Source organism: Balaenoptera physalus (genome assembly GCF_965194825.1).
Source record: "Balaenoptera physalus genome assembly, chromosome: 16".
Lineage (NCBI taxonomy): Eukaryota > Metazoa > Chordata > Mammalia > Artiodactyla > Balaenopteridae > Balaenoptera > Balaenoptera physalus.
In genome coordinates this window covers 87960858-87983702 of record NC_138898.1, presented here as the reverse complement: position 1 = coordinate 87983702, position 22845 = coordinate 87960858, and the positions used below count along the sequence as shown (strand labels likewise).

Here is a 22845-nt window from a genome sequence, read left to right as displayed (position 1 = left end):
TGGCTATTTGAACATTATGGCACTCCACATACATTGTGGTAAAAATATCAATACATGCAAAAACAAACTGTTATACCTGTGCTTCTTAATAAACAATGTAATCCACATTCTTGTTGCATTTCCATTTGAAAACTCACAAGCTTTAAAAAGACAACCTGGATTTTACTTATTTGTAAGTAAACAAATCAATTCGCTTTAAACTTTTACAAAAAAAACTCTGTAGACTTAATTCAATGATACAGAAAAGAAAGTGAAACTGACCCTAAATACAAATGAGTGAAACCGATTATTCACAACACCGATGCACTTTGAATGAATAATACAGTCAGAAGAGGAGAATTATGTTTCAAATGCACAAGTTAAAATTTGAGACTCCACTAAAACGTATGAGAAACTAAAATACTGCTGTTTTAGAGGCTAACTAGTTTTTCAACAAGTTTTACTGTTATTTGAGTGTATTTACTTTAAATAACCAACGTGTTTTCCCATTAACAAGTAAGCCCTAAGGCCTCCCGTAATTATAAAAGAGCTATTCCACAAAAGTAATCTCAATTGCATTCATTATAGCGAGGTTAAAGTCCTAGATGGTAAAACTTCTGTCCCATCAAATCTTCCTCTCAAACATCTGAAACTGACCGCCCTCTCCCCCCCCCCCACCGCCCCCGCCCCAGGTAAGTTGGGTCTTCCTGCCCCGAAGATAAAGAACAGGACCAGGGCACACGCGCTTTGGGGGACGCGACGCCGGGCCGGCCGGCCCCTCCTCTCCTCCCGAGGGTGCCCGCTCCGCCCGGCGGCAGGCGTGGGGAACTCGGACACCCGGTGGACTAGCCAGGTGGACGGCCCCGCGAGGACGGACCGGCGCGGCGGGCGGGCCGGCGGGACGCCCGGGTGGGAAAGTTTGTCTCTTTGGGGGGCGCAGTGGGGGTGGGGAGGCGAGCCCGGGGCTCCGAGAAGCGCTCGGGGGCGGGAGGTGGCAGCCACGCGGGGGGCGGCAGGCGGCCCGGGGACTCCGGGCGGCTCAGCGGTCGGCGGCCGGCACACGCCCACCCCGGGCAGACCCATGCGGGCCTGGCCGCCCCGGAGCCGCCAGCCGGGCCCAGCCCCCGGGCCGAGGGGGGCGGGCTGGGCCGGGTGGGGGTGGGAGAGCAGTGTCCATGGCAACCAGGGGGGTCCGGCCTCCCCGCGCAGCCCGGGGCTCTGGGAGCCCGGCCGCCGCGGCCGTCGCGGCCACCGCCCCCTCCCCAGCGGCCTGGCCCGGCCGGCGGTGGCGGCACTGCTACCGGCGTGGCGGGGTCCCGGGCGGCCCGCCGCTGCGGAGGGGGCGGCGGGCGAGGGGCCGCGCCAGCCCCCGGCGGGCCGCGCCGGCAGAGGGGCGGCCAGGCCAGCTGCGGCCGAGGCGAGCGGGGCGCTCCGCGGGCCCCACGCCGGCCAGCGGCGGGCAGGAAGGAGGCGGGAGCTTACCTGACCCGGCTCGGCGCTCGCTCCATCCCCCTCGGCCGCCGCCGCCGCCGCCGCCGCACACAGCCCAGCCGCCCGGCGGGGGACAATGACGTGCCTCCATCCGGGCACCGCCGCCGCCGCCTCCGGGTCAGCGCCGCGCCCGCAGCGCCCCGCCGGGCCGCCAGGGGGCGCGCCAAGGCCGCGCCCGCACGCGCCGCCGCCCAGGGGCCGTCGCACAGGAGGCGCAGCGCGCAGCTAACTGGCCGGGCTAGCGCGGGAGGGGCCATCGCCAAAGCGCCGCGGGCGCAGGCTGGCCCGCGCGTCACTGGAGCGCCGGTCGGCCGCGGAAGGAGCGCGCTGATTGGTGGAGCCGAGCCGTACGGCGCGGGCGGGTGAGGTCTTTCCCCAGCGGCCGGCTGGAGCCGATCGCGCGGCCCTCGACTGCCGCGAAGGGAGGGCCGAGACAGCCCCCGGCGTGTGCACGGCGCACGCGGGACACCTGGTTCCCCCTTAATGGACACGGCTCCAGGAGATGCCCCTCGGCCTAGAGACCCGGCATTGAAGAACGCCGGACCCAGCGGTGCTCCAGCGCGCCATCAGACTTCGCCAACTGTTACTGGAAGCGGAGAATTTTAAACCCGGCTCCAGAAAAGGCAGACCTCCACCTATCCCGTCACGATCTCATCTCAGATCCGAGCGTTGCGCATTCTTGGAGGGCAGCTAGACCAGCTCTTGCTCCAGAGGGCCAGATCCATACTTCCAGCCGCTTATTGGATGTCTCCACCGCGAGGTCGAGCAGAGAACGAATTGATTGATCGTGGCATCTCCCCTCCACCACGACCCTGCTCCTCTCTGTGGGGTTCCCTGCTCTGATTAGGGACGTGGCACTCTCCCGCACTAACCTGAGTCCTCCCTCTGTCTCTTTTCTCCTTTCCTGACCTAACCCCTTACACCAGGTCACACCCACCCGACCTACCCACGGGCTGTAATCCCCACCCTCCCGGGGCAACCTTCCTAATCTCGCCCCTCGCCTGCCCACAATCTCCTAACAGTCACTCCACTCTCTTTCAACTTCCACACTGTGGCCAGGATGATCTTTCAAAGACACAGATCAGATGTTGGTCCCCTCCTAAGAGCCTTTAGCTACTTTCTTTGCCCACGGAAAAGTCTCAACTCCTTTACCTGGCATTGAAAGCCTACAGTTCCCTCTCCTCTTTTGTGTCCCAGACATAACCTCCTTTTTCCTACAAACACCCCACTCCTTCTGCTTATAGAAATCCTGCCTGTGTCTCTTCTTCCATGAAGCCGCCATGAGAATCTTATTGCTCCGCCTATGTCTTTTAAAGTAGTGCTAATTTCACTATTATGGAAAGAAATCACTGAAGTGATAAAAATAGCAGTTGTATGTTTGGAGCAGAACACTGAAGTTGTCTGAGAAAACAAAAAAGGAAAAGGTGAATTCCAAACCTCCAAAATTCAGTACCCACTTTTGGGATTAACACCACAATTTACTTCCTGATGAAGAATGGTTATGAAATCTCACCTGCACCGTCCTGGCAACACTAATAAGAGACTTGGAAGAACAGAATAGCCATAGGAATGGATCCAGTAATTTGCTTGCCTTTACCAAATGACTTTCAGGTGATTAAATACAGAATAAGAAGGAATTAAAGAGTCAAATGCCTAATAGTCACCTGAGCTTTGTGGTTATTTCAAAATGCTTCCTTTGGAAGTAACATGAGAAGTTTGACTTCTAATGTCAGTTTCCATTTCACATCCTATTGACAAACTGCCCCTGCAGTCAACGTCTTAATACAGTAGAGTAGGAAAAGAGATTTAAAAAAAAAATCATCCCTTGGCATTCTCTCCAGAACAGAATTTTTTTGGAGGGGAGGGGTTGTTACACAGTCCTCTGCTCCTTCCTCCGTGCCTTGAAAGCAAACATAGAGGCCCTTTTCCTCTAAAGAATTTTGGTGCCACTTTAGTGCAAACTCATGACATAAATAGAGTAGTTAACAAAGGACATTAGGAAGTCCCTGCCTTCAAACAGCTGGGTCTTTGGCTTTTGCCCCAGAAATTTGTTTTCCTCCAGACCAGAGCTTAATCCAAAGTGAATGCTGTTAGGAGAAGATTTCACTCTGCCTCTGTTCTTACAAGCTGTGGGACCTACACAAATTACTTAGCCAGTTGCCTTGACCAAAACTGTCTTCAGGCGAGAGGTAAACTGACACCAAGTGCGCCACCTCCCAATCCGGGTGATCACATGATCAAAGAGCAAAAGGTGTCAAAGAGGAATAAATTAGATTTTTCAAGGACCTCCAGATACTGAGGGCGCCTGTGGGGGGCTCTGTTAATGCCCCATCTAGATCCGCTTTGCTGGCTGATTCACGAATTCCCCTCCCAGCTGTTACATATGTTAGTCGCTAATAACCCACAGCCGCCCCCTTCTGACAGCTGTTCTTGGCTGATGGGGAGCTGCCTTCTGGGGAGGTTAAGCCCACCTACCCTCCCCCCTTTCAGTCTACACCAATGGCTCACCAACGCAGGGGTTCAGAAAGACTTTGCCTCAATTAGTGACCAGCCTTGCCATGCGGTTTACATTCCAGAGCCCATGGAATCAGAAGGAAGCTCATCTCCTACTGAGACTACATCCTTGCCTAACTCTTCCCTGCCCTCTGCCTCCCTTCATTCCCTTTAACACTCCCTCGATGTATCCTATGCATCTGAATTCAGTCTCAAGCCCTGCTTCTCGGTGGTCCAGCTTAGAGAGTCAGTACCAGGAATGGTCCTAAGAAGCAGAGTCTAAGGATAGGATTTCAAGTGGTAGCTGGGATGCCGGCAGCTGTGTGATGACCCTCACCTTGGGGGAGCTGGGTGAGAGAGAGGTAGATGGGGATGCATTGGCTTATTCAATCTCTCTGGTGATTGAGGACGTGGGGGAAATAGTAATTTTCTAAACTGAAATTAGGTGGCCACTGATGCTTGAAAGAGGGAAAATGGCTGCCTCTGGTCAATCCGTCATGAATATACAGCAAAGCCAGTGGGCCTGCTTAGGAGTCTGCAGTCAGACAGCAGAGCATTCATTCTGAGGACCAGGCTCAGGTTCACTTAAAATGAGCTGATCTTTAGAAATGGTCAACTCAGCCATGGTTAATCCCCAACACCATAGTCTGGGCTCTGATTAGGAAGAGGTGGGACTCCAAGACTAGGGATGAGACTAGGGATGAGAACCAAACAGTGGTAGAATTTCAGACTCCTCTGAACCTTTGGGGCCTGTAGAAGTGGCCAACTCCCACCCCCCAATCTGAAGACTATGCAGAAGCTTCAAATGAGGCAGGTACCCTACAAGACAATGCGTCTTCCAGGATCTGCCCCATAGCCCCCTCTGGCCGCTAGACCATTCACTAAAATTAGGCCTCAGGGACTTCCCTGGTAGTCCAGTAGTTAAGACTCTAAGCTTCCAACGCAGGGGGAGCGGGTTCGATCCCTGGTTGGGGAACTAAGATCCTACATGCCATGCGGCACAGCCTAAATAAATAAATAAATTTTTAAAATAAAATAAAATTAGGCCTCAGTATGGCCTACCTGGGGAAGTGTTGTAGGCTTCCTAAGGGAGGAATGGAATGAGCTTGCGGGACCATGCTAATATATACTAGCAGGAACTTTAAATAAGCCTCAAAATGGATCCCAAATGGGCTAGATCAAGGGGTGGGAGTGGGAATAAGGAAGGGTTTGTAGATATGGGCTCACTCTCCCATAATATAGGTCTAACACTTTGTTAAGGGCCCTGAGTGGACTGCTTCTGATACACCATATGGATAGTACTTGGCAAGAGAAGTGAGACACATTAAGTGAAGTCAAGATAATATGACTTCCATGGTAGATGAAGGAAGAGATCAACAGGCTCAGGGAAGTGAACCTGTTAGAACGGATGCTCCTAGCAGAATATATTCCATAAGAAGACCCGGAGGACACTCTGTTTACCAAGGCCATGAGAGGTGGGGGCACCACCAGCTTTGCTGAGAAACTCGGTGACACCCAGTGGGATCTGTAGGCCAGGGCCGACAATAGGGGATGCTGTTACAGAACTGGGCTCTCTAGTAATGGGATCCTGGAGTGACAGAGGCTGGGTGGCAGCACTTACCCATTAGAAGCAATGGTGGGCATGATTGCTGTAGAGGGAAGCAGGGTCAGAATGACAGATAGGGGCACCTGACTTGCAGGGATCCATGGAGATGGCTGATAGGACATGGGACTAGATAGATGGGCGGTCAACAAAGGCATAATATATGTAATCAAATACATATATGTGTATATATATATATATATATATAAAATCTGGATTGCAGAAGACTGAAGTCAGGTGACCCAGTGGAAAGTCACAATCTCCTTCCCAGTTTCCCCACCTGAGCCAGTTCTCAGATCCAAAACACCCATTCAGTAAAAGAGAAGCCAGGTCCACAGCAAATGTACACAGCAGTGATTCTCCAAATCCTTCCCAAAGAGACCTCTGGCCATTTAATTTACTCAGGGAGCCATACACTGGGTTACAAAGAGCAATACTCAGGTATTTCCAGGCTGTTGGATACAGAGACCAAGTTAATGCAGACAGATGGGGACTTAAAGCACCCACAGGGATCCTTTTTGGCTAAGGGAGTAAGAATATATGGGGTCAAGCAATATATTGGGTCCTGACCCCAAGTCCCTCAGCGAGTGCATTCAGGCTACAGTGGTCACTTCCCTGGTTTCCAAATGTAATATCCAAATGGTCATACTTAGTGGTTGCAAGAGCCCTCACATTGGTTCCTGGACTTGTAGAGTAAGAGCTATTGTAGCAGAAAAAGCTGTGTGGAAGCCCCCGAAACTGTCCTCTCTGGCCAAGAGAGCAACTCTTGGGGGGAGTGGCTGGGAACAGTGCCACCCTCAGAGTTGCAGAGGATGCAGGGCTAGTGGTCTCCATCATGGGCCTATTTAGTAACCAGTCTGGCCCCTGCAAAAACTGGATGGATCATGGAGGGTGACAAGGGACCACTGTAAACTTAACCAACAAGGGCTCATCTAGCACCAGCTGAATCCCACCACAACCCACTCCATCCCTTGGCACTCTTCTACACTCACAACGGCATGGAGGAGTACCTAGAATCTTAGTCAATCCTTGCTCTGAACTCCTCCGAGCCAACATAAACTAGGTCCTTTATCTCTTATGGATTTCACTCATAATCAGTATGAACAAAGAAGAAATGATATAAACACACAAAAAATGGATTAGTCACAAAGCATATTCCAAAGTAGTACCTACCATATTTGGCCACACACACACACACACACACACGAAGAAGAGGAAAGGAAAGAAAAAGAAAAAGTGTACCTACCTTTCACTATCAGAGTGCACAGATACCACCACCAATAGACTTGTCCATGCTGCCTGGCCTGAGACGCCGTCACCAGGAAGTGCTGTTTGGAGACACCCAGAGCAGAAGTCCTGTTGGGAGACACACGGACCAGGTGTAAATTCCAGCTCCAGCTTCTATTTATTAGTTCAGGTCTTTGAGTCTTGCTTTGGACTCTCATGAAATCAAAGTTATCAAAGCCAACTTTATCCTAATGGATAATTAGCACCCCAACATAAGACCTTACAACCCAAAAGTTTTCAAGGAAGAATATATTTGATTTTTTCTTTTTTTTTTAAACTGAAGTAGAGTTGATCTACAATGTTTCAATTTTTTAATTAATTAATTAATTAAATTTATTTTTGGCTGTGTTGGGTCTTTGTTGCGGTGCACGGGCTTCTCATTGTGGTGGCTTCTCTTGTTGTGGAGCACGGGCTCTAGGTGTACGGGCTTCAGTAGTTGTGGTACGCAGGCTCAGTAGTTGTGGCTCACAGGCTCTAGAGCGCCGGCTCAGTAGTTGTGGCACATGGTCTTAGTTGCTCCTCAGCATGTGGGATCTTCCCGGACCAGGGATCGAACCCATGTCCCCTGCATGGGCAGGCGGATTCTTAACCACTGAGCCACCAGGGAAGCCCTTACAACTTTTTTATTATTTTTTGTTTGTTTTGTTTTGTTTTTGTTTTATAATGTTTTGAATGTTCATCTGGGCAATAAAGCCATTTGTTCACACACTCAACCCTTAGCTGTGTATAGCTCCTTTCTCCTGAAACAGTTCACACTTGCATTCGTTCAGCAAATATCCACCTAGATAACCAAATATATGGGTATCTATTCTGGAAATCAGGGAAGGAGAAATGATATGTTAGTCCAAACTGTTCCTGCCTCGGTAGCTTTCAGGATGTTGATATAAAACCGTTAAGCGGGACTTCCCTGGTGGCACAGTGGTTAAGAATCCACCTACCAATGCAGGGGACATGGGTTCAAGCCCTGGTCTGGGAAGATCCCACATGCCTCGGAGCAACTAAGCCCGTGATCCACAAGTACGGAGCCTACACTCTAGAGCCTGTGTGCCACAACTACTGAGCCTGCGTGCCACAACTACTAAGCCCATGTGCTGCAACTACTGGCACCGCAATGAGAAGCCACCGCAATGAGAAGCCTGCGCACTGCAACGAAGAGTAGCCCCGGCTCACCGCAAACAGAGAAAGCCCACGCGCAGCAACGAAGACCCAACGCAGCCTAAAATAAATACATTTATTAAGAAAAACAGTTAAGCAATTAATGACAATTTTCCAGAAGAGAAGCGTGGGAAAAAATAACATAGTTGGGGGGTGTGGGGTACAGGTAAACAGGAGGGGGAAGTTCAGAGTGGGCTTCCCTGCAGAAAGTACAGAGAGATTGAAGCCTGTGGGTTGAGTGGCAATGAGCAAAGTGACATGAGGACTGGGCCGATTCAGATAGGAGAGACTCAGAGACAGAGACAGGTAGAGAAAATCAAGGGAGGAAAGGAGGACTTAATGTGTAATTCACCTTGATACGCATTTGAAGGAAACAATTTACAACTTTATTAGAAAAATGTCTCAACATGGAGCTGAACAAAGTGGAGGATGCCAAAGGAAGGGGCTACCGCCAGGCTCAGAGTTTCTCTTAGGTGAAGAATGACAATCAACGTCTGACAGTAGACTCAAGTCTCAAGAGAGTTTACAAATGATAATACTAGTAATTGTTAACAGTTCAACAGAAGTGATTATGTGCCAGACATCACTTCTAAAGATTTACACCAGTTAACTCATTTAATTGTTGAAACGACCACTTGATGTAGGTACTATAAGCATTTCCATTTTATAGGTGAGTTGACTGAGGCAAAGAAAGGCTGACTCGTTCAAGACTGCACAAACTAGTAAGTGGCAGAATCCATGTTCTTAAATCTCTCAGCTGGCACGGTTCGGTAGAACTTTCTGCAGTGATGATAAGGTTCTGTGCTAACAAAGTAGCTTCTACTCACATATAGCTACTGAGCACTTGAAATGTGGCTTGTATGCCTGAGGAACTAGGTTTTTAATTTTATTTAATTTTAACTAATTTGAATTAAAATGTCCACATGTGGTTACTGTATTGGACAGCATAGCTCTAAGTTATTCTGATTAGAGTATATTCACTGTAGCATTGCTTATAATATTGAAAAATTAGAAACAACTTTAAATGGGAGAATGGCTAAAATAGACTATGAAATATACACAGGTCCAGGGAATTCCCTGGCAGTCCAGTGGTTAGGACTCTGCACTTCCACTGGAGGGGGCACAATTTCGATCCCCGGTCAGGGAACGTGCTGTGTGGCGCGGCCAAAAGGAAAAAAAAGAAATATACACAGGTCCAATGAGGGGAATGGAGAAATCTGGTAAAAACTGTAAAATTGGAACATCAGGACAGAGGGCCTGGGTAAACATACGTTGCATAAAGTACAGATCCACACTTTCTGGGATTCCTGATTTTCTTCTGGGCCCTAATCTACTCTCATGGTTCCTGAATGAGCAGTCCATAGCAACCCCGTCCAATAAAAATATAATGTCAGCCACATGTGTAATTTAAAATGTTTGTAGTCACATTTTAAGGAGTTTTTTTTTAAAAAGTGAAATTAGGGACTTCCCTGGTGGCGCAGAGGTTAAGAATCTGCCTGCCAATGCAGGGGACAAGGGTTCCATCCCTCGTCCGGGAAGATCCCACATGCCTCGGAGCAACTAAGCCCGTGAGCCACAAGTACTGAGCCTGCACTCTAGAGCCTGTGTGCCACAACTACTGAGCCCGTGTGCCGCAACTACTGATGCCCGCGCACCTAGAGCCCGTGCTCCGCGACAAGAGAAGCCACCGCAGTGGGAAGCCCAGGTACCACAATGAAGAGCAGCCCCCGCTCGCCGCAACTAGAGAAAGGCCACGCACAGCAACGAAGACCCAACGCAGCCAAAAGATAAATAAATTTATTTTTTAAAAAGTGAAATTAAGTTTAATAATATATTTCATTTAACCCAGTGTACCCCAAATATTATCATTTAAACACGTGGCACTAGCCATATTTCTGGTTGCTCAATAGCCACTTACGGCTAGTGACTACCATATTGGATAATAAAGGTCTGTAGACTACTAATCAGCAGTTAAAGGAAAGAAACTATTCTATACCTACTAGTGGGCAAAAGTTCCATGAGGCATATTATCAAATGATAAAATCAAGTTGCATATCTATATATCTATATAGATTTATAGATATGAAACCCCAAAACTATTTAAGCCTATCTTGAGTTTCTATGATATTTAATGTCACTTCACAGAAATCCCTTAGAGATGTCTCCATCGAAGACTATCAAAATATTTATAGTACCTACTTAAGAATTCTCATTTCATTGCTTTTTTTAAGGGTATGGTAAAATACACACAACATTAAATTGATCATATTGACCATTTTTAAGTGTGTAGTTCAGTAGCATTAAGTACATTCACAATGTTGTGCAACCAGCGCCACTAACTAGTTCCAGAGCCTTTTCACCCCACCCCCTGCAACAGGGTAACCTCCTATACATTAAGTGATCACTCCCCAGTTGCCCCTCCCACCAGCCCCTGGTGACCATTAATCTGTTTTCTGTCTCTATGAATTTACCTATTCTAGGTATTTGATGTAAACAGAACCACACAATAGGAGGTCTTTTATGTCTGGCTTCTTTCATATAGCATGTTTTCAAGATTCATCCACATTGTAGGATGTACATCATCCCTTATGAGTGAATAATATTTCGTCGTACGAATATACCATATTTTATTTATCCATTCATCTGCTGATGGACATTTCGGTTGTTTCCACCTTTTGGATATTGTGAGTAAAGCAGCTATGAATATTTGTGTACAAGTTTTTGTTTGAACACCTGTTTTCAATTATTTGGGGTATATACCTAGGAGTAGAATTGCTGGCTCATAGGGTAATTCTATGTTGTTGGGTTTTTTTGGACACACCACTCGCCATGCGCATGCGGGATCTTAGTTCCCCCACCAGGGATCGAACCCATGTCCCCCTGCAGTGGAAGCTCGGAGTCTTAACCACGGGACTGCCAGGGAATTCCCTATGTTTAACTTATTGAGGAACCACTGAAATGTTTTCCACAGTGACTGAACCATTTTACATTCCCACCAGCAATGTTTGAAGATTCCACATCCTTGCCAGCACTTGTTATTTTTTTTCTTATTTAAAAATTATGGCCATCCTAGTGGGTGTGAAGTGGTATCTCGTTGTGGTTTGATTTGCATTTCCTTGATGACTAATAATGTTGAACATCTTTTCGTATGCTTATTAGCCATTTGTATATCTTCTTTGGATAAATGTCTATTCAAGTCATTTGCCCATTTTAATTTTTTAAAAATTAATTAATTAATTAATTTTTGGCTGCATTGGGTCTTCGTTGCTGTGCTTGGGCTTCCTCTGGTTTCAGCGAGCAGGGGCTACTCTTTGTAATATTAAGGAAGTTCTCTTCTATTGCTAGTCTGTTGAGTGTTTTTATCATGACAGAGTGTTAGATTTTCTCAAATGCTTTTTCTGTGTGAATTGAGATGATCATGTGTTTGGGCTTTTTTTCCCTTCATCCTATTAATGTGGTGTATTACATTGATTTTTTTTTTTCGTATATTTTTTGTATATACACCACCCTTGCATTCCTGAGATAAATCCCACTTGGTCGTGATGTCTAATCATTCCAGCATGCTGCTAGTATTTTGTTGAGGATTTTTGTATTTATAGTCATAATGGATATCGGTCTGTAGTTTTCTTTTCTTTTGGCCGTACCACACGGCACGCGGGATCTTAGTTCCCCAACCAGGGGTCAAACTCCGGCCCCTGCAGTGAAAGCACTGAATCCTAACCACTAGACCACTAGGGAATTTCCCTGTAGTTTTCCTGTGATGTTTTTGTCTGGCTTTAGCGTCAGGATAACGTTGGCCTCAGGGTGAAATAGAAAGTATTCCTTCCTTTTCTATATTTTGGGAAGAGTTTGAGAAGAATTGGTGTTAATTCCTCTATAAATATTTGGTAGAATTCAGCAGGGAAGCCATGCAGTCCTGAACTTTTCTTTGTTGGTAGGTTTTTGATTGCCAATTCAGTCTCTTTATTTGCTATATACCATATTAATAGAATGAGGGGGAAAAAACCCAACTGCATGATCATCTCAATTGATGTAGACAAAGTCTTTGACAAAATCCAACACTCTTTCATGATAAAAACACTCAACTCAGATTTTCTATTTCTTTTTGAGTCAGTTTTGGGAGTTTGTGTGTTTCTAGTAATTTTCCCATTTCATCTAGGTTATATAATTTGTCAGCATATAACTGTTCATAGTATTCTCTTATAATCCTTTTTTAAAAATAAGATCAATAATAAGGTCCCCATTTTCATTTCTGACTTTATTGTCTTCTCTCTTTTTTCCTTAGTCAATCTAGCTAACAGTTTATCAATTTTATTAACCTTTCAAATAACCAACTTTTGGTTTCATTGATTTTCTCTACTGCTCTATTCTCTATATCATTTATCTCCACTCTAACTTGTATTTTTTCTTCCCTCTGCTAACTTTGGGTTTAGTTTGATCTTCTTTTCCTAGTTCCTTAAGGTATAAAGTATATATATATATATATATATATGTATATATATATATATACATATATATATATATATATATATAAGATCTCACATCTTTATCCATTCATCTGTTGATGGACAGTTTCTTTAAAATCTTTGTCTATCTAGTAAGACCAATGTCTGTGAAACAAACAGTTTCTGTTTGTGGTATTGTGATTTATACTTAGTAATATATATTTGATCTTCTTCCCATTCCTGGCACAGGGCTCCTAAGACCCTTGCAAGTTCCTAAGTGATATGAGCCCTAAGAACATCTTTTTTTCTAATGAGGTGACTCTGGGTGGGCTTTTGGATGGAGGCTGGTCACCAGAAAAACCAAGCCATAATTAGAAGCTTGAAAAGGGGCTAGAAAAGGAGTTAATAATTGATATGCCTGTATGAGGAGGCCTCCATAAAATCCCAATAGTATGGTGTTCAGAGAGCTTCCAGGTTGATGAACATATCCAAGTACCAGGAGGGCAATGCACCCCAACTTCACAGGAACAGAAGCTCCTGTGCTTGGGACCCTCCCAGATCTTGTTTTATATATTTCTTCATCTGGCTCTTCATCTATATCCTTTAACAAATCCTTTAATAAACTAGTAAATGTAAGAAAGTGTTTTCCTGAGTTGGGTGAGCTCTTCTAGCAAAGAATCAAATCCCAGGTGGGGGTCATGGGAACCTCCAATTTATAGAAAAGTCAGAAGCTGTGGGTAACCTTGGGTCTTACTACTTGTGATTGGCATCTGAACTGTGGCAAGTCTCGTGGAACTGAGCCCTTCACCTGTGAGATCTGACACTAACTCCAGTCAGATAGTGTCAGAATTGAGTTAAACTGTAGGACTCCCATCTGATGTCACACAATTTCTTGCCAGAGGGAAAAACCCCGCACATCTGGTGTCAGAAGTGTTGTGAGTGTGATAGCACTGTAAGAGTTAAAGGAGAAACACAGGAGGAGTGTGAGTTTTTCCCTATTTACTGTTTGTCTCTTTCTGTCCTGGTAATGGACCATACGTTCTTGTGTCTTTGCATGCTTTATAATTTTGCATTGAAAATTGGATATTTTGAATACTATGTTAAAACAAAAAGAAAAAAGAAAGAAAGAAAAAACAGTCCTTAGTTCTTTGCAAGTTGGCTGTATATAGGGCATCCCTTCAACTCTTAGCCAGGCCATTTGCAACTCTGCCCTAACCATCACTTTCTGCTTATGCAGAGTCTAAAGACAAGCCAGACTTCCCAGATCTTTTCTGAGCTTGCATCCTACCCTGGCCATGCACATGTCTTCCTAGGTTCCCAGTATATGTGGGACTTTTTTCAAAGGCTTTTCTCCAAAGTTTCTCACTCCCCAGCTTTTCCTCCCCATCTTTTATCATGTCTACTCTTTGTCTCAACTGCTATTTTTTGCCCCAGGCAGCAGTGGCTTGTTCACTTGGTTTTCAGTGTTTTCCAGGAACATTCTCCAGGTAGCCATAGCCATTTTTCCATCCTGAGAGTGCTCTGGGTTAGATAAAACAAAGGCACGCCATTGTATCTTTCAGGCACCCATAGGCAAGTCAAAATAGACTTCCTTCTGATCAAGGTCTTCTCTGTTCCTGGACTAGATGTGGCCACACTGGGAACAGGCTGCCATCTTCAAGATCGCTGCTACCCTGGGAAGGGTTCATTAAAATAGGGTAAGACTAAGTTAAAATGTCAGAGCCTGGGAATGCTCTGGTGGTCCAGTGGTTAGGACTCCACGCTTTCACTGCCAAGGGCGTGGGTTCGATCTCTGGTCGGGGAAATAAAATCCTGAAAGCCACGTGGCAAAGAAAAAAAAAAAAAGCCAGAGCCTTCTCCCAAGCCTGTTTCAGTGACCTTTTTCATGGTTAAGCATTTGCTTAGTTGCTGAAAACCTTTAACTATCTTCCAGAGTTTTGATAAGGGTGATTCTGACAGTTTTCGCCAGGATTTTCAGTGTTAGAGTTGGCTCCTTCAGGTTCATGCTCTACCGCTTTTGCTGACATCACTCTTAAAAGTTTTTTTTTTTTTTTTTTTAATGCCAGTTTTGTTTGGGCATAATATAGAAGTGGTGTTACACGTGGAAAATACAAGAAACATGGTCATGGGGGCGGGGGCTGGTTCTTAAGAGAGTTCAAAGAGCACTAATCACCAGTCTCTTGGTTCTTCTATTAATCCATTTTCCCTACTTCTCTTTGAAAAATGGTACAGATTATATATCAAGGTGACTTTGTCATCCATATAGATGTTGAAATTGAGTAATATTAAAATATATATTTTTAATTTATTAATTTATTTTGGCTGCGCTGTGTCTTAGTTGTGACCTGAGGCTCTTTGTTGGGGCATGCAGGCTTCTTAGTTACAGCATGCATGTGGGATCTAGTTCCCTGACCAGGGATTGAACCTGGGCCCCCTGCATTGGGAGTGTGGATTCTTACCCACTGGACCACCAGGGAAGTCCTGAGAGTAATAATTTTAATTGAGGAGCAGGATGGCTAAAACAGAGTCAGGTACTACAGCCTTCCCATGAACATAAGGGAATGAAACAAAAGTCAGAAGACAAAAGCAGGGAAAAGGGCAGTGATGTATAATGACCTCAGGTTTCAAGTGAGGAAGGAGAAATAGTTGTGAAAACATGTTTACTAAGAAATAAGGATTTAGCTAGCTGGCTGATCATATAAAGAAAGATAAAACATCTTACGTTTAAAATAATTTCTAATTAGGAACAAAACCATAGTGCGTGTTATTACTGTAATGGTTAACAGGGTTCGTGTTTTTTGGACCAATGTAAAAAAATAAAAAACAAGAATAAAAATAAGATGAGAGTGGGGGCTTCCCTGGTGGCGCAGTGGTTAAGAATCCGCCTGCCAATGCAGGGAACACGGGTTCGAGCCCTGGTCCGAGTAGATACCACATGCTGCGGAGCAACTAAACCTGTGCTCCACAACTACTGAGCCTGCGCTCTAGAGCCCGTGAGCCACAACTACTGAGCCCGTGTGCCACAACTACTGAAGCCCGTGCACCTGGAGTCCATGCTCCGCAACAAGAGAAGCCACTGCAATGAGAAGCCCGCGCACCACAACGAAGAGTAGTCCCCGCTCGCCGCAACTAAAGAAAGCCCGTGCACAGCAACGAAGACCCAATGCAGCCAAAAATAAATAAATAAATTTATTAAAAAAATAATAAGATAAGAGAGAATCAATATAATCAATGGAAACCCAATTAGAGTATAAAAGGTTGGTTGAAAAAAAAAAAAAAAGGTTGGTTGATTAAAAGAGACATATATGTAAAGTCAACTGATCTCTAAGTATTAACAATAACAGCTTAGAAATGTTTTAAGCCGTGACTCTCATCACAGATGAAACAAGATAGTAAATAATAAATAATAAGCTGAAACTACTTGTAGGACTTACATGAAGAACATGATTAAACACAACCGAGTGATACTTGCTGAAGGCAGAGTTATAACGCAATATTGAATAGGTATCATGTGTCCCAGATTAGATTGCAACCGTGATGAAACTGATTCCAAGGGGATTCTTTCTAGAACATAATAAATTGCTTATTAGATAAATGTATAATACCTTTTAATTAAGTTACAAGCGTAATGTCATGCATCCCAAGAGGATTCCTTTTGGAAATTAGTAAAAATGTTTTAAATGTTCTCTAGGCAATAAACACATTAAGTTAGAGTACAGTTGTGTACATTGACCATCTTCCCCTCCAAACGGTTCATTCTTTCATTCATTCATCAATTTTCCATTGAGTATCCACTGAGCATCAGAGGGTGTGCATGATATAGAGAAAAATGAATGAGACATATAACAGTGCTTGTACTAATGGGATTTCCACTGTGTTTATATGGGGAGAGGATTTAGAGGGAGAAAGAGAAATTGGCTTTAAAAAAGTAACATCTACAATGAAGTGTGCTAAATGCCATGGGGGGGAGCGTGGATACAAGTGCTATAAAGTGCACAGCAGGAGGTACTAACATAGTGGGGTGAAGAGAAAGCTGTGAGGGGGTTGTTCTGTGTTAAAGTGTGTCCCTTCCCAAAAGATATGTTCGTGTCATCACTCCCACTACCTGAGAATGTGACCTTATTTGGAGACAAGGTCTCTATAGAGGTAATCTAGTTAACGTGAGGTCCTTGAATTGGACCTTAATCCAGTAACAGGAGTCCTTATAAAAAGGGGAAATTTGGACACACACACACACACACACACACACGGAGAATGCCATGTGAAGATGAAAGCAGAGGTTGGGGTGATGTTTCTACAAACCGCAGAACACCAAAGATTGCCAACAAACCACCAGAAGATAGGAGAGAGGCATGGAACAGATTCTCCCTCACAGCCCTCAGAAAGAACCCATCCTGCTGACACCTTGATCTTGGACGCTCAGCCTCCAGACCCATGAGAAAATTAATTTCTGTTGTTTAAGCCACACAGTTTGTGGTACTTTGTTATGGTAGCTCTAGCAAACTAATAAAGGAAGGGACATAGTATGATATGTATAAAATGCAACAAGTCACATTTCATTAGCGACCTGAGGGATAAGTAACTGGAAGTCGGGTGAAGTGGGGGTTGGAGCAGGGGAGTGTTCTGGGCCGAAGGAACCAGATCTGCATTGATTAATCATGTGTTTTTATTTGGGGGTTTCTTTTTGTTTTTTTGGTTTTTTTGGCTGCGTTGGGTCTTCGTTGCTGCACGCGGGCTTTCTCTAGTTGCGGCGAGCGGGGGCTACACTTCATTGCAGTGCGCGGGCTTCTCATTGCGGTGCCGTTGCGGAGCACTGGCTCTAGGTGCATGGGTTTCAGTAGTTGCAGCATGCGGGCTTCAGTAGTTGTGGCACGCGGGCTCAGTAGTTGTGGCGCACGGGCTTAGTTGCTCTGTGGCATGTGGGATCTTCCTGGACCAGGGATCGAACCCGGGTCTCCTGCATTGTCAGGTGGATTCTTAACCACTGCACCACCAGGGAAGTCCCCAATCATGTGTTTTTTGTTTGTTTGTTTGTTTGTTTTTGGCCTCGCCTTGCAGCATGCGGGATCTTAGTTCCCTGACAAGGGATCGTGTCCTATGCCCCCTGCATTGGAAGTGCAGAGTCTTAACCAATAGACCCCAGGGAAGTCCCAATCATGTGTTTTTATTTTCTGTATTTTATGATGTTTTGACATCTTAAAAAGCTTGCTGGGCTTCCCTGGTGGCGCAGTGGTTGAGAGTCTGCCTGCCGGTGTGGGGGACACGGGTTCGAGCCCTGGTCTGGGAGGATCCCACATGCCGCGGAGCAACTAGGCCCGTGAGCCACAATTACTGAGCCTGCGCGTCTGGAGCCTGTGGTCCGCAACAAGAGAGGCCGCGATAGTGAGAGGCCCACGCACCGCGATGAAGAGTGGCCCCCACTTGCCGCAACTGGAGAAAGCCCTCGCACAGAAATGAAAGACCCAACACAGCCATAAATAAATAAAAAAAAAAAAAAAAAAAAGCTTGCTGGCCAGGAGAGAGTATCCCTCCCAGAGCTAGCCAATTCTTAGAGATAGCAAAGGGTTCAATCAACCCATGCAAACCAACCAATCCCAAGCCTGTAGATCGTGCCTTGTTCTTATCTAACTCTCACACATGAGTCAATACTTCCTCTGCCCTAAATCACCCCAGGGCCAGGTACCAGGCCACTAGAGATACCCCTATGGCCCAAAGCCTGCTGGAATTATTCCAACCAGCCAATCCTAAGCTGCTCACTCTGCTGTGCCTTGCCTTTCCCATGGAAACCCAATCCAGGCTCTGGCTCAGACTTTCCCCTCACTCCCGTCTTGTGCCACTTGACCAAAACCCATTGCTTTCCTTGTGCCCTTGCATGGCATGTAGTGACCCCTTCTTTGGGACCTGGGAGTATAATCAACTTCTTCCTCCCAAGTCTTGTTCTCGTTTCCTTCTGTGGCTGCACAAACTTAACCACACGTATACAACATTTACATTCTTAGGACACAGCAGGTTTCTTGTTTCTTTTTCTTTCTTCTTCTTCTTTTTTTTTTTTTTTGCCACACTGTGCGATTTGCAGAATCTTAGTTCCCTGACCAGGGATTGAACCTGCGCCCTCAGCAGTGAAAGTGTGGAGTCCTAACCACTGGACCGCCAGGGAATTCAGGACACTGCAGGTTTCAAGGAGAAGGGCAGTGGGAAGAAATGGAGAGAAAGGAAGCATAATGTCTAACTCACCTGGATGAGTGTTGAAGATACAAAATCATACTCTTTCAGAAGAAATCTTTCTGCTTAGGGAGATTCTAATGGTGAAGGACGAAGGAGCTGACACTACCACCAGGGTCAGAGTGTTTGACCTGAGTGGTGTTGGTCAGCGTTGGCACGAAGAATCAGCCTCCTAGGAGCAAAGAGGAAGGATCATCATTAAGCAAAGGTGTTAACACCAGCCAATAGCTGAAAGGTTCCTATGCCCCAGGCACCTCCTCTAAATGGTTTAGATATGTTAACTCATTTACTATTTACAACAAGACTATGAAGTAGGTACAAATTAATATTTCCATTTTACAGATTAGGGGTTAAGTACATTGCTCATGATCTCACAATTAGTGTCCGAACATATATTCTTCAACATTAAGCTGTATATGCACAGATTTACTGTAAGACTAGAAATGCAGGCTAGGGACATGGGGATTTTGTAGGCAGATGGGGCAGTGTATGAAAAAGCAGAAATAAAAGAGAATGAGGGAGATCTCAGTGTGTAGATTGTCTTAAAGAGCTGTTGGAGAAAATTCACATATTTTTCATCCTTCTGAAAAATATCTCAGTTCAATAAAGGAGGATTAAAGAAGTTTTGCTACCACCAGGGTGTTTTCTCTGATCTCAGTGTTGTCAATCAGTGTCTGTGGCAGAATGAAGTCTCTTAGAAGAGTTGCTTCTAGGGTAATAAGGTAATACATACATCAGAGATAATAAAATAATATAATAATAATACTTGTTATCGTGGTATTATATGCCCGGTACCTCTTCTGTATGTGTGAATTACATGTTAACTCATTAATTACATTCAACGACACCATGAGGAAGGGAGAATTAGATTTGCATTTTACAGGTTCCAACAACTACAAGAGAATGGCTAAAAAACAAAACTGTGAAAGATCTACTAGGCAAATAAAAGGAGTGGGGGACACTGGCATAAAAAGGTAGCAATGGTGGTCAGAAAGGGGGCCTCATAGGCAATTATGTTGCACATAAGTACAAATCCACTCTTGCTGGGGGATCTGAAAGTATTTTCACCTAACTCTGTCATAGAAGCTCTGCACGTGAGTAGTATTTAAAATGCAGTAATGAAAGAAGTTCTCAGAGTCAAATCACTGACTAATAAACCAATTTGTAAAACAATAATACAACATTCAGTAAGAATCCAAAAACTAAAGTCCAAAATATTATATATATTTTTCTATGGGCACATGGCTAGCCAAAGAAGTGAACAGAAAAAGATTTGGACAAAAAAAGTAAAGAGTGCTTAATTCTAGAAAGGGGAAAGAAGAGGGGATAGAGTTTAATGGTCATATGGAACTTGACTCAAAATGTTTTAATGTTTCCCAGAAGATTTTACCTATTGTATGATACTATTAATAATAAAAATTTTGTTTTACCAAATATATGATTTTGTTTTAGCTTTCACTCTTATTCCTCTACATTAACCTCTATGTTGGATTCCAAAAAAGAAATGCACCATTAAGGCACTGGTGAGCATAACAAAGAAAATGCTTTCAGGTAATTCCAAAGGATAATATACAAACAAAATTTCAATAGTGTAAAATTTTAGAGGTTGGTTCTCCGATTCCTGGGCAGCAAATTTGATGTTAGCTCCTGGAAGAGCTACTTTACACAGCTACTGGGAACAGGGAGGTAAAGAATATGAAGTTCCTTTCCAGAGTTATGGTAAAATAGAACTGTATCCTTACAAAGTTTTTTTGAATAATTTGAGAAATAAAATCCACCATTAAGGTGTGAGGGTTATAAGAATATGAACATAGAAGTAGAACGTTCTCAGGGACTCTCAAAAGAGACATTAAAAGTCGTTTTTAATAGTGCAGTATTTCATTATTTAGTCTCAGGGAGCTTAAAAAAAATGTTACCTCAAACTGCCCTAGCTCTGCATTACATAGCTCATATTGGATGGAAACAGAAGCATTAAGTAATATTAAATATTTTTTCAAATATGTATCCTGGTATTTTCAGTTGAAATATATATTTTTTTAATCTCCTTTTAATCCTAATGACAATATTATGAGCCTACTTCCTCTTTTTTTTTTTTTTTTGAATTTTATTTATTTATTTATTTATTTATTTTTTGGTTGTGTTGGGTCTTCGTTTCTGTGCGTGGGCTTTCTCCAGTTGCGGCAAGTGGGGGCCACTCTTCATCGCGGTGCGCGGGCCTCTCACTATCACGGCCTCTCTTGTTGCGGAGCACAGGCTCCAGACGCGCAGGCTCAGTAGGTGTGGCTCACGGGCCTAGTCGCTCCGCGGCATGTGGGATCTTCCCAGACCAGGGCTCGAACCCGTGTCCCCTGCATTGGCAGCTGGATTCTCAACCACTGCGCCACCAGGGAAGCCCCGGTTGGAATATTTTATAGCTTAACTTTATAAAGTGATTATTACTTACAAAGTTATTCATTTTTAATATTAACAACTTGCTAAAATTGTTTATCTGACTAGCCCTATATTAAAATTGTTAAAAGCAAAAACTTAACATCTCTTGCACATTGCACTGGGATTGAGGCCCCAAAACTGAAAGAGCTAAGTTCAGGGATTGAAATGGGAGTGATCCACTCTAATTGGCGATAACCACGTGAAATCGCCATGTAAAATGTGTCCACTGACATAAGGAATATCAAGAAACAGTTTTGGCTTGAGGATCCATTAGTAATTCACCTTATTTGGGAAAGTAAAGAGGAAAGGAGAAATAGATATGCTCACCCGAAAGAAGTCGCTCTTCATTTGGGACTTGCCATCCAACGGTTGGCAGGACCCTACTAAATGAGGGTTCTAATCCTTATGACGTCACAACTGTTGCCTGGTAACCAGTCAGATCAACTGAATCTTTACAAGGCGTTGGCTTAGGCAGTTTCTCACCCTGATAAGAGGCTGGAAATCTAGTTAAGCGTATGTATTTATTATTGCTGTGTAATAAATTACCCCCAAGCAAGCATTTATTTTCTCACACAGTTTCTGAGGGTCAGGAATCTGAGAGCAGCAAAGCTTAGTGGTCCTAGCTCAGTCTTTCCTGAGGTTGCCGTCCAGCAGTTGTCCTGGGCTGCAGTCATTTCATGGTCCTGCTGGGGAAGAAGAGTCTGTTCCAAGCACGCTTCCGTGTCACTGGCAGGCGCAGATGCTCATCACCTGGGCCTTGCTCACAACACGGCAGCGTGTCTCCCCCAGAATGAGAGGTGAGGGAGAGAGGGCAAGGTGGAAGTCACAGTATCTTTTAAACTCACCTTGGACATCTCAGACCATCAATTCTCCATATGCTAACGATCATACGAACCAACCTTAGTACAGTGTGAGTGGGAACTTGAAAAGGGTGTGAAGACCAGGAGGCAGAGATCACTGGGGGCCATCCTGAAGGCCAGCTACCAAGGTGTGGTACCCTCTCCCAAACTCTCACTCTCACCTGTCATTACTAGATGCCTACAGGTGGCTGGGGCTGTTGTGGTAAAAACAGAGGAATTAGAGACACGGTAGAATTAGAGACAAACTGGAGAAGACTGGATCCCAATGCGCCACTTGGACAACTTCCTTAACATCAGATGAGGAAGTACTCAGGAAAGATGATAAAATGTATACAACCCCCAGTTGTACACAGTATACTAAGCACCTTATTAGTTACCTTCTATAATATAAATATCTGTTTACTGATCCATCCAATTGAGACAGTATCTTCTAACTCCCCACCATATAGATGAGAAATTTCTACCTCTCCCCATCTTGTTACTTCCAAACATGTATGGATATACCACTGATTCTATTAAGGTTTATAGCACTTACCTCCTGTTGGGCAACCATAATTATTTATGTAACAGGATGATTGATAAAGGTAGCTAGCGGAGACATCCTCTGAGGTTACTGATCTCTCCCCCATGACTGAGAGGTGACTTTGAAGTCCATTTGGATATTGGTGGGAAGGCTTCACATTGGGGGGCTTAGTGATGGGGGAGGTAAAGGAGAGACTGGGTAGGCATTTGTGCACACACACAGACACACACACTTAGATGTACACAGACGCACACCTACACTGCCCAAAAGAGGGAGCCTTCCTCCGGGATGCCAGCCCCCACTCTGCGATCCCCACCCCTGCCACCAAGAAATTTCCATCTCTTTAGAGAGTTCGTC

At 44.8% G+C, this 22845-nt stretch overlaps 1 protein-coding gene across 2 annotated transcripts in view; it reads right to left on the bottom strand.

Annotated features, from left to right (window-relative positions):
* Positions 1-4513, bottom strand: part of USP42 (ubiquitin specific peptidase 42) — a 45119-nt gene extending 40606 nt beyond the window's left edge. Inside the window, exon 1 of one of the 2 annotated variants that reach the window (XM_082429952.1) lies at positions 1462-4513. The gene's annotated coding sequence lies outside the window, so the exon portion shown is untranslated. The remainder of the gene's footprint in view (positions 1-1461) is intronic. The other variant, XM_082429953.1, reaches the window with a different exon arrangement.
* Positions 4514-22845: the final 18332 nt, after the last annotated feature.